This window comes from Bactrocera latifrons, unplaced genomic scaffold (assembly GCF_001853355.1).
Source record: "Bactrocera latifrons isolate USDA-ARS-PBARC rearing strain unplaced genomic scaffold, ASM185335v1 scaffold_44, whole genome shotgun sequence".
NCBI lineage: Eukaryota > Metazoa > Arthropoda > Insecta > Diptera > Tephritidae > Bactrocera > Bactrocera latifrons.
Genome location: NW_017537090.1, coordinates 756,897 through 772,877, shown reverse-complemented (window position 1 = coordinate 772,877; position 15,981 = coordinate 756,897).

Below are 15,981 nucleotides of genomic sequence, written 5' to 3'. Positions count from 1 at the left end.
AAATTATTATTATTTTTAAATAAAAAATGTTTTCAAAGTTTTTCCCACAATTTTCATTAAAATAATGTGTACATTATAAAAAAAATATATGCTTTGTATTTACATGAAATAAGTTGATTCGCTTAACAATTAATTATTTGCATTGTAAGTTTGTATGTAGAAGAAAGTAAACACAAAAAAAACAAAGCCATGGCATTGCACTGCGCCAGCATGGCAACCACACAAGGACACACTGCCCACATCCAGTTAAAATTGTTACGTTTGCCCACAAGGCAGTCACGCAGCTCGACACACTCTTACAGCACTCACACATACAAAGAAACACACGCAGGTGCTCATTAGCGCTGCAAAAAGCACCAAAAGCTAGCGACAAGCTCACGTTAAGCAAGTGGGGGAGGCAGAGCGCGTTAGATTGCTTTACGCAGCGTACAATTTCTAGCATTAACTCATTATTATTTACTTTATAGACATACATATATGCATATAGTTATATAACATGTATTTTAATTTGTATGTAATCTAGTAATTTTAAACACATACACACGCATTCACATATTTGCAGTTAAATCCATAAATATTTTAAGAACCCGCATGTTCATTTGAATAACTAGAACTGTTATAAGTTAAGTTTTCATCACCCACATAGCCAATTGTATGTATGTATGTATTTAAAGAAAAAAGTAAATAAATAAATAATAAATTAATTACTAGCTACTTAAATTAAGACTGAACTCGAATGGAAACGAACAGCTTCACGGCAAGCGTATAAAGAAATTCATTTCAAATTTAACTAAGCAAATTAATTTTTTCTTTCTCTTTAAATTTAATACATGAATTATAAGTATATGTATCACCATTTGCTATTTCTATAAATATTTGCTTCGAAGATTCGTCACTAATTTGCTAAGAAAAAATAAAAATAAATTTATTTGCTAAACAAATCTAAAATTTTCATTCAACTTTTGATGAGGTTGCAGTCAAATTGAGCAAATGTACGCGAACTACAGTCATGTGCAAGTACGGAGGTGATATTTTTGACAAACTAGCATTTGGAAATTGAAGCTTTTAATGCAAAAATTGGGTACTGCAAAAGTACAGTCAAGTTATTGGCAAAATTATTTATTATTATTCTTTGCTGAGGATCATGCGCCATTTTAACTTACACTTTTACCATATTGCACATGAATGTAGGTTTCTAAAAAATGTCTATCACAAATTTGCAGTTTTTCCCAACCACAAAGAGTTATTTACAAAATATTAGTTGCTGCAACATAAATCCAAAAAATGTATTACAGGCAACACCGTCAATTTCATATAGAAATCAATAAGAGATTTTGTTAAATTGGTTGCTAAATATGAACGAAAACTTGTGGCCCAACATTTCGAAATCTTAAAATAGTACTAAAATCACTTTGAGGTTAGTAGTTTGTCGCTAATAGCCTGAAAATTATTCGAGAAACGAAAGAACACAACTAAAAGCCCAGTTCAATGCCAGAAAACGAGTTTCATATTAGAAATAATGTCAATGAATTGATTAAATAAATTGTCTCCAAGGCAGCGCAACATGTTGCAGGAAATATTTACTTCAAATATATTGCTGAGCGCTACTTTTTGCAACATGTTGCTATAAAAAACACATGAGCAGCACTTTTAACTACAACCTACATTCAATATTTACTAAAAAGAAACTCACAATATGTGCACTTATAAAATATCGCTCGCAAAAGTAGATGATTTTGTACAATATCACTAGTAACATTAGTTGATGAGAATAAGCCATAAACGACCACTGGAAAGTATTCAAAAATACTTAAGAAAAGCTAAATATTCAAAAATACGTTGTTTTCGCCAGAAACTGTCTACAAAGGAGGCCAAAAATAGTTCAATGTTTTTAGCGACGCAGCCCATGTTCGAAGGGTAATGTTGCGTTTTAGTGATTTGGGACAAACGCTCTTTTAAAATATGTGAACAATTAATATCAGTAGTATTTCTTAACTGTTTGACTTCAACATTTCGAACTGCAGATTTTGTATACGAATCAGGGTCCTATCAGCTTCGTATTTTACATGAAACTTGTTTCTGAAAAAAATAATTGCTGGGACTATATTTGATTGCTGACTTAACTCGAGCTATCTTACTTTTGCACATGAGCGCAGATACTTCATTGATATGAAATTTTCAAAAATAAGAGCACATAGAAGAATCTTTTCGCATTTTTTCAGTTAAAGATGCTGCAAAATTGTTTGTTTTATTTAGATATAGAAATAGTTATCAATAAGTTAACCAATAATTGAGTTCAGACTTCCTGCTAGTGGTAGTCCAACTTTAGCTTATTTTTATGTAGATATAACTTAGTTGTAGCCAAAAAAATACAAAAGTAGGAAAACAACAAAAATAAATAAATAATCAACAATTTTTTGTGTATCAACCTTTCACAGCGATCTCATAGCAAGGTGGCTCTGTTTGAGAAATGGCCTTAAGAAGGCATGAAAAGCGCATAGCCAAGAGATAAAGAAGCGATAATGATTTCCATTTTTCCATATTAGAAATATAATTCATTTAGTATATATTTAAAATTACAGAATATTATTTTTTATACTTTAATATTAGTTTAATTAACTTTGTATTTACTTGGCCATTCAGCGCGTTTTAAATAGAAATCCGCAGAAATTTTACAAAACAACTTGACTTAGTACTTTTATGCTGTCATCTTGTTAGTGCAATTTTTACTTAATAAATTAAAAAAAATGTTTTTAAGGAATTTCTTATAAAATTTACAAACAATTAATTAGTACAACATGTCTTTTAAGGAAACACGTTCCTAAAAGTCAATACAAAATTTAGTTGTATTTACTAAATTGCAAACCGGCTAAAGTCAGTTATATTGTATGATTGCTAGTTTTTAAATATTATTAAAAAAAAAATGTTTAATTAAATTAATCAATACAATAATTTTTGTTTACCATTCGTATTTTTTTATTTTGCAGTGTGTTTCTGCATTTGTTTTTCGCATTTCACTTTGCCAGATGCGTACATTTCTCGCAGAGCCAATTTAAAACTTACAACATAAATAGTTTTTTTTTATATAATTGTTTTTACTTATTTTTATGCACTACAATTAACTATATCGTCATCAAAAATCCAGATATAATGCCCAACATATAACCTTCTTTTAACCAAAACTCAAATTTTATCCTTATTCCTTCGCCTTTAAATTTATGAAAAGTGCGTTTTTTTTATTTTACATTTTAGGTGACGTTATGTAACACGCATAGTTTAACTAGACATATTTACAATAAGTGCTCTTTTAGCACCTTTAACACATACTAAAAGCCGTTTGGTTTTTAATTTTTATTTAATTAATATTTATTTCTAGCCTGCTCTCTGCGGCTAGTTAATTAAATATAATTAAAAAAATAGATTTGGAATAAAAACAAAAAGCTTGTTGTCAACTGGCGCCTGTCAGCTAGCACATGACACCTGTCGGCTGTCAGGTGGCATCATTATTTTCTGACAGTACTCAATAATGTTGACTTAAGGCACTTACTGTTACTTTTCTACTGGGATGTGAGGAATAAAAGTATTATGAAATGAAATGAAAATAAAGCAAAATATTGACTGGCATACAAATCTATGAAATCGTCGTGTCAAAAAGAGACAATGGAATTCATAGAAATTTGGTTACTTTTCGTCTTCTTTACACAATTTTTTTTATTGTAAAAATGTCTAAATGCCTATTTTATTTAAATATATTTTTTTGTAATTATTTTTTGTCCTTTTTCAATAATTATTTTGTAGAGATTTTGAAATGTGGATTTAAAAAAATCTGAATTAATGTTTGTATTTATTTTTGGTCGTCTTTTCAACATTTTTTCTTCCAAAAATATCGAAATGCGATTTTTTAAATAAAATTTTTTATTCTTGTAATTATTTTATGTCTTCTTTTCAAACTTTTTTTTTGTAAAAATATCGAAATGCGATTTTTATAATTAAAAAAATTATTCAGCGTCTTAACCAGAAAATATTTTTTATTAATATACTTTAAAAAATTTAGTAGAAAATATTTTTAAAGCTTAAATATGCTGTCTACCAAATTTCTGTGCAACAATGCTACCATTTGGCAGTTAAAATATACAAATCAAAAATTCTCTTCATATTTTTTTTATTAGCCACAGATGCACACTACATTCACTGCTTACTTCGCTTATATTACATGGAAACTATTTTTTACTTTAATTATGTTTAAGTCACCTTATTTCAATATACGCTAGTATTTTAATTATTATACATTTTTATTTTAAACTTTAAAATAAATTATAAAATAATTACAATTTAATATTTGTTTTTCACTGAAAAATTATTTAAAAATATATAACAATAAAAAATTGTTTTAATTTAATTTATAAAACCGGCTTGTTGAAAAAGTCAGTATCGACTCAGGGCGCCAATTCATAAAATCTTACAGATAACTGCTTCCATACTTGATTCACTTAAGTTTATTGAAAAAATTATATATAATATTAGTCACAAAGGCAGCAAACACATACTTTGTACATACACACGCATAAAAATGCAGTAATAAGCAGCGGGATTTTAATGTACAATATTAATAAAAACATATGCATATAAAGGAATAAAAAATATTTGTATATAATGATTTTCATAATTGTATTAAGCACTATATCAATTTAAATGTGTATAAAAATATTTATATTTTATTATTTTGCTAAAGTATGTTACATGTAAAGGACTACACATAAAAACATAAAAGAAAATCATAGAGTAACGGCATATGCATTTGTAAATTGGCCTAGATTAAAGCGCATGATTTGCATTGAACGAACTCATACATATTCATAATCATAAGTCATTAATCAGTAAGTGTAAAAAACTCATAAAAAACTATATGGCATACATATACATATACATATACACGATACAAAAAATGTTAAACAATTCATACAATTCATATGGTGCGTGCAAATGCAAAGGCAAAACATAGAAGAACGAGATCAAAGCAAGCGTAAATGCATGTATTTACATATATGCTATATTATAGTACATAGTGATGATACATAAAATTATTTACTTATATACATAAATTTATACAACATAAGCTTAAAATCACTGCGAACTCATATAAATACATATTATATATACACCAATACATACAAACGTGTGTCCATAAATTTTTTTGGTTATTTCATATGCAACAAAAACAACATAAATAAATTGCATAGTTTTAAGCTTTTCGCACTTTGATTTGATTATGTTTGCTATTATTATTTAAATTTGCACAAAGCCACACTACAATTAAGTTTTTTATTGTGTGTGTCCATTAACACATTGTAATTAAAGCTTTTTGTATTTGATTAATCAACATTGTAATCGTGCATAAATTAATAATTTTTTCAGTTAGGCGGCGAATTTGAAGTGAAGTTAGTAAGGATGAACTTAAATGCAGTATTGCAATTGAATACAAGCACATAATAAATATGCGTGTGTACATTGTGACTTCAATTATTTTCCAAATTGTTTTCTCTCCCGACTCAGTTTTTTTTTTTTTTTAATATTTGCCATTGAACAATTACAACTGCAACCTTTCAATACGCATATTCTACTACAAAATGTGTTAATCAATAAAAAAGAAATCTTAAAATTTTTTTTCATAACACTACTATTTTAATAGATATACACAGTTAGAGCTATGCATTGCATCTTCTGAGCATGCCTACAGTACACCATGGCGTATGAGCAACACGGCATTTGTAATTCACAATCAATTTGCGGAAACAACGAGAGCACTAATAAATTATAGGTATAGGCATATATTTGTATGTATAGAAATATATGCATGTGTGTTAATAAATACTAATATTATACATTGTGGCAAAAAAGTACCCGGAAATACATACATACGTTTGCACAATTCATAAATGTCGCTAAATGTTCATAAAAAATATACAAAAATACAAACCGATTACCATAACCATGCACATATACAGTTATGTAGTGTTAATATTTTTTATAAATAGCAGTACTTGTTAGAAATATTAATAAAATATTTTCTACACTTCATTTTGCAAGTAATAAGCATAAAATAAACAAAAATTATAAAAAAAAACCATTTAACGCTGTTTTTATTTAATTTTTTATTTTGTATTTTCCAATTAGTTTCGTTATACAACTTTTTTTAGTGGGGAGTTATTGCAGCTCATCAACGGCTAAGCATTACCATCGCAGCATACTAAAATAATTTTCGGTGCCTAAATGTATGCTATAATTTATCATTCATGATCCAAAGAGTCAATAATTTATTCTCGGCACTTTCAGCAGTGGTAAAGTGAATAGTGATATGTTGTGCAACAATGTTGACAGTATGTAATCATTTTCTATACTTTTTCATGCACGGTCCAAAAAATATTAACTCTTTGTTTCAACAATTAAATATGTTGAATACTCCTAAAAGTTATATGTTGCGCAACACTGTTGCTAGGAGCATGTATATATATATACATTTTTTTTATTATTTTGGTTATACACTCAGTTTCAGCAATTAAATATGTTAAACACATGATAAAAAGTTATATGTTGTGCAACAATGTTGCTAAAAACGTGTTTCTAAATATTTGCCATAATTTTTCATACATTTCCTCTCAGTTTCAGAAATTTAGTATGTTAAGCATACATATGACTAAAAGCTATATGTTATGTGTTGCTGGCCAAATGTGTCTAAACATTTTTTATTTATTATTTTTTGCCATACTGCATCACTTTCAGTACACGTTTTCAGTATCAAAATTAATTCTTTCTTCCGCCTTTTCTATACTATACTGAAAAGCAAAATGAAAAGGATGCAACCTTGAGAATATCAGAGGCAAAAAAAAAAAAAAAAAAAATAAAAAAAAAAAAAAAAAAAAAAAAAAAAAAAACGAAAGCCTAAATTTTATGGATGAATTTACATCGAATAAATCAAACTTTATAGCCCTTTGTGAAGCCATAGAAAAGAAGAACTCCCATCATATTAAATTAGTTTCAGTTAGCTTATCGAATATTAATTTGCTAGCAACATGCCAATATTTGGGATAGATGGTGTTTTTCCATAAGAATTTTTGTTTCATATATTGCTGGTTGGCTAAAGAAATTTCGAAATTGTGAAACAAGATGTTGATAAGCAATATGTTGCCAAGAAATAGAAGTTGCTATCCTATTAAATATTTCCAAAAAAAACTTAAACTTAAAGATCACATGTTGTTTTTAAAAATGTTTCGCAACAAGTTGCCGACAAAAGCATCTAGTTTTGTTCTTTCGGACACTCGTAAATTTGCTGCAAATGTATTCTATTAAAATAAATGTATATATTTATTATAGTAATTGCTTGCAACATGTTGCCGCAATACTAAAAGTAAAGTAAACAAAAGCAGCAACTTTCTGTCTTTGCCGAACACAAAAAACGAAAGGGATGACTACTCTGCGCTCCCTTTTAGTAGAAATCATTAGGAAATGAACTTCTAGTTTTGGCTTTGTCTGTTGCAAATGTTGCCACAACATTTAAAAATGTTGAAAGCACATCTATAGTGCGGCAAACGCTATTATTAGTGGCGAGAGGGTAAGAAATATCGAAAGTCACCGACGCAAATTTTGCAGATTTTAAATATTTTATACAACGTTGGTTTTTATTAACTTTTTATTGTTTAAGGGATTAACTTGTTGTACAAAATATTTTAAATTTCTATTTTTTTTTGCTGATTTTTTTAATAAATATAATACAAAATGTATATACTTTCGCAACTTAGACAAAAATACATAAGTATAAAATACATTTTATACATAATATATATAAAATTATATAATTTCGGTATATATATGTAATTATAGATATACATATATAATTAATGCCACCAATGCATTTCAAAACACAAAATATGTTTCCCTCAAACTTCGAGATCTTACCAACAAAATGTTGTATGTAATGTGTAACTGTTTAAGCAGGCTTAAGCTTATCTTGTGTAATTATAATTATGTAATGTAATTATAGATATGTACTGGGTGTCATTTTATATAAAATCAAGTTAAATAAATAATAACTGCACAGGTATTTTAAAACTTTTTCGTACATACATACACATACATTACATATTAATAAAAAATATCTATTTACAAAACAATTATATAAATTAATTATAAAACATAAACCGATATGACAATATTACATGCTAATTTTCCATAGTAGTGAAGACTTACACGTAATTATATAAATATGAAACTTAAACAAACATTTTATAGCAACGTAATAGGTGATGCAGCAAGTAAGAAATATGCAAAAAACGGCTGACTTGCAGTGAAAAACCCAAACCACAAAAACAATTACAGGTATTTGCCGACTTTTCAATTCTCGATTGCATTAAGTGCTGATTTATTAAGCATATTTTATACCGATTTATTTAGAAACAATATGTAGATACAATAGGTAACATTAAATGCAACAACAACAAATTATAAATAGACTTAGCATTGTGTATTTTAAATTAAATAAATAAAAGCGAATATTGACAGAAATATTAAACTCCCTAGTATATTCCAAGTAAATAATTTCTAGTGACTACAACAACAACAGCAACTCAACTAATTATTAATTATGCGTAAATGTGTATGTAAACGTAGCGAATTGCAAAGTTAATTAGCAAAAAAAAAAAACGCAAATTCTTGTAGCATACAAAAAGTATATTTAAATTTATGAAAAAAAAATAATTAAAAATTCCAATTAACTATAATAATATTACAATTACTATAAAACATAATAGTATATTAATAGATATTTATATGTGTCTGTATAATAGTTGTTGTGAATATAAATGATAACCATAAAATGTGCAGCTAAAAACTTAGGTGAAAACATACTCAAATACAAAAGAACTAAAGCATTATAAAATAATTAAAAATCTATAAGTCCTTTTACAAAATATTTTACATTTTACATTGCGGCAACAGTGGCATAACATGACTATCATACAAAACTATCAAGCATTTCGTGTCGAATTTATGGAAAACTATTTCAAATATACTTTAGTATCAATATTTCAACCAGCCATAAACAAAACTTGTGAAAATTCGTATTTATACTTATTTTTAAAATGAAAATGTAGTATTTTTGATAATTAGAAGTCGATGAGAAAAATTAAAAACAAGGTATCTCTATAAGTTGGAGTGTGGATAGGTGTTCCGGCAGAAAGTTGTCAGTATTTATTTGTTGTAATAAATTTGTTTTCTAAATTTCACAGCAAATGTTAATTTGTGCACAATTATGCGGCTAAACTTCACGTACAACTTTGTAAACAGTATTGTACAATCGTAAATAAGTTTTATTATTTCTTTCCTATTATAAATTTCACCCCCTAAAATATTGTAAAACCGGCCAATCAATTATAAATCTTAAAATATGTCGAAAAATAGGTCAACARAAACCATAACAGAATTAAAGTAAATTACAACAGAAACAGAAATACTCAGTAACAGATAATTCAATTCAATTTTAAATTGCTTCCTATATCCGATTTAAGTTCTATTTGTGCACTTTGGCTGTTGGAAATTGATAATTGATAAAGCAATTACGCTGCAGAAGTTATTTGGAATTTATTTTAAATATATAAATTGTCCACCAAAGGTGTTGCAAAATATCTGTCTATCAACCATAAATAGACAAAAATAGTGAAGCAGCAACATAACAGCATTAAAACATTTAAAATAACAACAGAAACAGAAAATGTTATATAACAGATAATTCAATATTATTCGCTGTTACCTAGAGTGGGTTTATTGGCTGTTTATACACTTTATCCGACGTTATTTTTACTTTCATTGGGCTATTTCACCTGCAAAAATGGTGTTGTGTATAAATTATGAAATAATGCCAAAAAAAAATATTCTAAAGATACATATAAATATGTGTATTTTATATTTGAAAATATCTGCATATTAAGTATTAATGTTGTAACAAGTCGAAAAACAGTCTAACAGCAACGAAAGCAGAATTAAAAGCATCTGCAACTAAAGCAGAAACAAAGTTTCTGTACCAGATAATTCAATATTATTGATACTTCGCCAAACAGAGTTATGTATTATATGTACTATCTCTGTCTCAAAGTCGGTTTATTTTCATTTAGGCATATTATTTGTTGAAATATTATTTTTGGTAAGGCAATTATCGACTTCAGAAATATTTCTGTATATGAAATTATTCGACAACACACAATTACTATTGTTGTTTATGTGTGGTATTTAACAACAAAAGCGATTAATAAAATGCTGCTTTCAAACATAATATTCTATGAAGCGAGTTAGTTTTCTAGCACATATAACCTTTTCAATAAAATTGTAAATTGTTTAAAAATTATAAAAATCATACAAGGTCTTAATTTCCCAACACTGTAATGTCAAAGAAACAAATTGAAAACTTTATAAAAATTTCGAACACATTCTATGTACTATATACTAGAGCTTAAATACTAGCGTAGAGTTTGTCATTGAAAAAGTAGATCTACAACTGTACTAAAAACATTATTATTTACAACTTTACTTAAGTATTTTCAATCAATAATAATAATAATAATAATAATAATAATAATAATAGAAAATATGTATGCCACCCTTTAGAATTTCAATATAAATCAGCAGCATTCGTATACATATTTATAACAAAAAATATAATAATAAAAAAACATACTTATAGAAAAGAAAAAATTGTGCTCAGGTTGAAAAAAAAAAATTAACACAAAGCAAAAATAAAAAATAAGAAATCATCAAATCAACAAATCAACAAATCAAACCAAGTAACTTCTCTATGTATGTGTAAATAGCTAGGTGTTTGTACTTATGTGTTTATATTGTAACTGTATGTATGCATGTGACTGTAGTGTATTTGAAATGTTTACCAGCAATTACAGGTGATTTAATTAAAGGCAACTACATAGGAATAATAATGGCAGAAAATAGCTAAAAACAATTGAGAAACATAAAATATAAAACCACAAAAAGTATAATACAATAAATATATAAATAAGCGTATAAGTAAAATGCAACCGCAAAAAAAGAATTAGCAATTATATGTCGCAGGGCATTGAAGTTTTATTGTGAGATTTTGATATAGTTGATATAATACCAATAATGAACACTAATATGATCTTATGTACACACATACCTACATACATGTTTGCAATTAACAATACTTGCACACAATAGATATTTACATTCATAAAAACTTTGTGAAATTGAAAGTGAAATAAAAAAATTAACAAAAAAATTCATCGAAACACACAAACTTGATTGCAAAAATGAACAAACTTGATAAACAATTAAATGTAATAATTAATAATAATTGAAAACACACCTAACTGTAGTTGAAAAAGTACGTACAATTTGTAACGGGCAGCTCGATGTTTAATTAAAGTAGTATTTATAACCGAAAACCACACACATACTTACAAACCTAAACCACGATTATATAAAACTGTGCAATATGATTATAAGCTGTTTATTAGCGAGAGAGATATTGATGATCTCTGGGGTACCTATGTATAACTGTTCTTTTAAGCCGTAGTCCATGACTCCATAATTCCTGCAAAAATCCTGCAACAATTTAATATCATTGAAGTGTTCAGATTTCAGTTGAATTGAACTGCCAGAAGTAGAAATTTATGTAAGTTGCTTTGATTCCGCTCTTTTTTCGGTATTTTATATTAAGTCGTTTGAAGTTTAACGGGCCAAAGACACTACAGAACGTCTTCAGCGTAGATTAGAATATAGAGAACGAATTGCATGCTTCAACGCTGAATAAAATGACCATCTGTCAAGCATTACTCATTTGACAGTTAAAAATTGTCAGAAATATAAGCGCTGATTTCAACTGTAGTGTGGACGCTCGAGATAAGTGATGAGTTGAACTTTGGGTCTGAACATATCCTAACGGCACTCGAAATAAACGCAATATTGATCAATGATCATTTCTTAATAAATACGTTAAACCATACAATACACATTTTGTTATTACAAACTAACTAACAATACACAAACAAGACAAAAAGCGTTAGCTTCGGCTACACCGAAGCTATAATACTCTTCACAAGTTCTTGTTCTGATCCGTTAGTTTATATGAAAGCTATATGCTYGAGTAGTCCGATCKAAAGAATTTTTTTGGCAACTGCATTGTTGCATTGAARAATATCATAATTCATGAGAATTTCATAATGAATGAARATCCAACTCGGTATTCCGATGTGAGCGGCAGAAATCACACTTCTCACCTATCGGCTTTGCAGGTGAAACGATTCTCCTGTGACCACAAACCCAAACGAGACTGAGGATGAAATATCTTGCTGATATAGGGAGGACGAAGCGAGCTCAGCGGCGGTCGGAGTGAAGGCTGAACTACCTAAAACAGGCTGCGCTTTGTAGCAGTACGTCTATTGCCACCTTACTGCCTAAAGAACAGTGGTCCGCTAACCAAAATCTAAGTGTGGCGGCAATGTCCACGGGTGCTATATACATATATAAGTGCATTCCATAATGCACCGGAGACGTTGATCAGCGTCGCTCTTTAGACACATTCAAGCTTCTTTGCAAGTGTAGTATTTTCATCTATTCGTCTGACGAAAATAGAAAATAGAAGAATCTCTCGTCATTATTATGTTTTCGTCTTGCTTTCTAGCATGGATAAGCCTTAGGTTTTTATCTTATCAACAAGTTGAAGACATGATCCTCCGACTGGGATCTTATACTTTCCGATAAATAAAAATGATTTCAGTTTTACTTGGGTTAACGGTTTGGCCGCCTCTATTCGTACAGTTGGATACCACGTTGATATGACATTTATATAGTTTCCATAAGAACAACGTCATCAGCTTAGTTTATCACCCGATAACCACATTCTTCGAGTGCTTTAAATAGGTCATTCAAGACCCTGATCCAAAGCAGTGGGAAAGTATGCTAAAATTGGGAAGAATAGCGTAACGAAGAAACGACTAACATTAGACAAATACAGATAATGACGTAAACGAAATTGAAAGAGATTGAAGCCTCAATGAGTAATTAAATTTGTGCAACAACTATAGGTCAGGGAATGGGTGCATATTATTGCGGAATGCCGAATATACTCGTACATTAGGGATCCGTGTGGTATGGGGATTAGATGGACTGCTGGACGTTTAGATGTTAGCAGTGTGATCACTACTAGTCGGAATGCCGAACAGTCAGGGCCGTTTGCGCGTGAAGTGTTTAGCCACTTTGTCAGTTGAATGTGGAGTTGTATTGCAACCAGGTGCTGAACCCAAAGTATGGCAGATATTTTAGATTGGCTCGAACTCTACCAAGATGGTTGGTGTGTCCATTCCACACTGCCAATTGGTACTGAAAAAGGCCTGACATTCTCAGGGCGCTGATCAACACATTGATTTCAAGGTGTAAGGCTGTCCACGTAAAACACTAGAACAACATTAACGCTGGATACATAACGTCAGATAACACTATAAAGTATACATTCTCTAGTACAAAAAAAACGAAGCCCTACTCTAAGTGACAACTGGCATTCATTACTTTCTCATACTCTTCAAATGGTGTTTGGACAAAGTTATTGAACGATTCAAAGAAGTTTCCACATTTCAATGGATTAAGAAAGATTTTTAGATAGTTCAGCGCTGAAACTATTACATTATTTTATTATGATGTTGAAGCTTTCTTAAAATGAATAACATAGCATTAAAAACTAAATTTTTAATGTTATCCACTAATGTTAAAAACTAAATTTTTAATGTTATCACAGACCCTTTCGGACTTTTAAATTGTTTACAATTTTTATTGCCTTTCTTTGTTCTACTCGTTTTTAAATAAAATATTTTTTAAAACACAACTAAATATTATGTAAATCGCACAAGAATATATGGAAGTTTATAAATGCTTCAATGTTAAATAAAATAATCAATAAATAAACAAAATGTACACTCATACATATATGCTATTTGTACTATGTAACATTTCATTAATAAAAACAAATAAAAAATAAATTAAACATGTTTAACAAAAGGCTGTTTGTAGAAATTGTGAAAGTTTTACTATGTAGAACGCATTTAAATACATAAAAATAGAGACAACAATAGAATACATTAACTTTGAATTTAATTAGAAATAATATGAAAATAAATAAAGTTTAAAATTGAAAAAAAATTGAAGATTAAATAATTTGTGTGCACTGGCTTATAAATTACAAAAATAAGACAAACACTAAGCAAATAATTGGAATTTGGTATTAAATTTGGTGGCAACGGCGTCAGTTGAGCGTCAGCAACTCAAACAACTTGACAAAAAAATAGAACAAAAACAAAAATATAAGCTAAAAAGAAAACACTTTGTGATTGCTTAAAAGTAAAATGTTCAATAAATTGAAAATTGCCAGATAGAAAGAAGGAATTTTAGAAATACCAATAAATATACACAATAGTGTACGTTTGTATTTTCCTACAGTTATGTGTAAAATTTTGAAAGAATTGCTATTCAAAGTGTGTAGACATACAAATACATATATAAAACGTATTTCACATAAAGCAAATGTATTTCCCACACACACCACAACATTATAATTATTAACAAAAACAAGGTAGTAGAAACAAGCGTAGTTAACAATATTCAATAGTAGGTGTATAAAAGTAAAAAATATAAATATAAATAAAATAATAAGATACAGTTATGAAATACTTATACAAATACTTAACGAAACTAAAATTTATTAAGCAAATGTGTGAAGAAAGCAAAAATCTCGATAAAGAATTGCAAACAGTGTACTCAAAAAGTGATTGAAAATTTTTCAAAAATAATTATAAAACGAAAATGTCTATTAAACTACAATATTTCATTATTAAAACAAAATAAAAGTAACAAGTTTTGAGGAAATCTTGCAAAATTTTACTCTTAAAAATGAAAAAACAAAAAATTAAATATTATTGCATATGTAACAAGCTTTACTTGTGTGTATGTGCATATATATCAAAACTGAACAATATTGAAGAAAAATTAATATGCATTAGTAATTAAAACAATTAAACTCAAATAACAATGCAATGTGTTGAAAGGGGTATTCACTATGATGAATACATGAAATAAATTTGAATGATATGCAACGCACCGAAATAATACTTTTATACCACACTGATATGAAAAAATTAAACAAATTGAAATGAAATTAAACAAAAAAATTTAAATATGACAGAATTAAAACAAAAGAAAATTTGTTTTTGAAATAAATTTGACAAGAATTAAATAAAAAAGTTTGAAAAAAAAAGTTGAAAAAAGATTTGAAAAAATTATTTTAAAAAAAAAGTGAAAAAATTTTAAATTGAATTTCAAAACACGAAAACTGTAAAGCAAAATTCAAAACAGTTTAATTACCTTTTAAATTATTTATTACGCACACAAATATTTTATAATCAAAAAAATCGCTAAAATGTATTATAAAAAACTTATAAACTTTAATTTGTGTACTTTGAAAAATTTTAAGTGAATATTTAAAGTAATAACTCAAATAAAAATTTAATGCGTTAAAAAGGGTATTCACTATGATAGATCATGAAAAAAATTTGGCATGATGCACCAAAAAAATATTTTATATCACACAACACGAAAAATATGAAACAAATTGAGTTCAAAAACAATTGTTGGAAAATGTACTGAAACTTTGAAAAATAAAAAAAAAATTAACGGAATTAAAAAAAAATTGAAAAAATAATTCTCAGTGAAACGTGACAAGAATTTTGAAAACATTTTTCAAAATAGTTTGAAAATCTACTTTGAAAAAAGAAGTTTTGAAAAAAAAAGTTTTGAAAATTATTTGAAAAAAAGTTTTAAAAAATGAGTTTGAAAAAAGTTTTGAAAATTATTTGAAAAAAAGTTTTAAAAAATGATTTTCAAAAAAGTTTTGGAAAAAACATTTTCTTTAAA